The following is a 1,196-nucleotide window of genomic DNA, read 5'->3' on the forward strand; positions in this document are numbered from 1 at the left end:
TGAATTATATATTGATATATAAATGTAGTTACGTATACATTTATCTGTATGCAATGTAAGTATATATAAGTATAAGTATATATAAGTATAAGCATAAGTATGTCAATCGTTCTTTTAATGTAATTTATACATTACATATACGCATATACGCACATACTGATATTCAAATTATATAAGGCTATGTCGAAGTATTAAATATATTCCTCAATATACAGTATATACACATCTATTTACACACACACACACACACACACACGCATACGTGTATATACACATGTACACACACACACACACACACATATATACATATACATACTTACGCATATATATGTGTATATATATACACACACATATGTATGTCTATTGGTGTTTATATGTATAAACATACAGCCATATATGCCTATGTATATATATAGATAGATAGATACATATATATACACATGTAAGTGCTTAATATACCTTTTCAACCACGCATACCCGTTCGGCTATCATTGCATAATATATTGCATATACACATATATGTACATACATACACACACACACACACAAAAGCACGCGCAGGCATATACATAATATGTATACGTATAATGTATACGTGTGTGTGTGTGAAACCACCACTCTGTTGGCACAATGAGCAAAATGGGTTTATTGACATTCGAAATCCCCCAGAATCTTGCCTTCAGGTCTGACCTGCAGAGGATCCTCAGAACTTTCCTGGAGACATTCCGAACGAGTGACCTACCTATTTCAAGCAAGAGGCTGCTCTTATCAGTACAAAGGACAGTTTTCATAACCGTCATAGCAAGAAAAAGGTATGACATATGGCACGTAGGCATAAACACTGAGGTTAACAGTGATAGACCAATGAATTGCTAAGTGTAGCTCATTGGAAGTCTCTCCTGCGAAGTCTTGGATCTCGACTTCAGGTCCAGGCCAGGAAGATGTCACTTCATCTATCTAGCATATACCAAACTCTTGCATCAATCTATCTATATATATTATAAATTAAATATATGTACACGGACACACACACACACTATATATACATATATGACACAAAGACAAACACAGTAACGTGTACACAAAGATGAAAGGAAAACCGCCACAGTAAGAAAATAAAATTGAAATGTATTTTCTTACTGTGGCGGTTTTCCTTTCATACATATATATATATGCCTACATACATACAGGGAGAT

The sequence above is a fragment of the Penaeus chinensis genome, chromosome 37 (genome assembly GCF_019202785.1).
Source record: "Penaeus chinensis breed Huanghai No. 1 chromosome 37, ASM1920278v2, whole genome shotgun sequence".
In the NCBI taxonomy this organism is placed as follows: domain Eukaryota; kingdom Metazoa; phylum Arthropoda; class Malacostraca; order Decapoda; family Penaeidae; genus Penaeus; species Penaeus chinensis.